The sequence below is a fragment of the Choloepus didactylus genome, chromosome 2 (assembly GCF_015220235.1).
Source record: "Choloepus didactylus isolate mChoDid1 chromosome 2, mChoDid1.pri, whole genome shotgun sequence".
In the NCBI taxonomy this organism is placed as follows: domain Eukaryota; kingdom Metazoa; phylum Chordata; class Mammalia; order Pilosa; family Megalonychidae; genus Choloepus; species Choloepus didactylus.
In genome coordinates, this window is record NC_051308.1 from 126,164,199 (window position 1) to 126,164,967 (window position 769).

A 769-nucleotide genomic window follows, 5' to 3' on the forward strand; every position below is an offset into this window, starting at 1 on the left:
ACCAGTTAAGGGCAGATCCATCTTCTCTAACAGGCTGAGCTGGAGATGAGCTGTCCACCTGTGAAAGTTCAGGAGCCTGGCTAGGACACACGCCTGGCTGAAAGGAGAGCCTCTTGCATGCGATACCAGTCCTAGATGCAGACAGCCTTGGCATTCCAACTTTAAATCAGTTTTAAATCCATATGCACCTCCTCCATGCCCAAGAGTAGAAAAACAGTCCATCTTGTCTTTTTAAGTTCTATTTACTCTTCAAAGTCCAGCCCCAAAGCCCTCTCTGTCAAGCCTCCCTCACTCCGTCTGCAGCTGCTCTTCCCCTTCAGACCAGTTTCCCAGCCTCCAGGCCTTCGTCCCTGCTTGCCTGTCCAACCTAGCTGCCCCGTGCTTACAGACACAGAAGGGGATTATCCAAGACCAAGGACAAAGGGTGGATACAAATTGCAATTAATAGGGTCCACAGATCTGAACATTTTTGACTCCAAGAAATCCCGTGTCTTGTGCAGACAGGGAACACGCCCATTCGGGGACCACCAGGTCAGTGCATCCCTTCCCAGAGCTCAGGGCTGCTCACTTTTGCCTTTACAAAGTAGGGGATGATTCCAGGGGGCACGGAAACATCCAGAAAGGATATCCAAAATTTTGTGGGTTTCTGTGTTCAGACATTTTCTTTGTTTGCTTGTTTTTGTTTTAGGAAAAGGCTGTGGTTTTTGTCCAATTTTCAAGACCCAAAGTGGTCAAGAGTCCTTGCCAGAGAGTACAAATCACGGCCTGT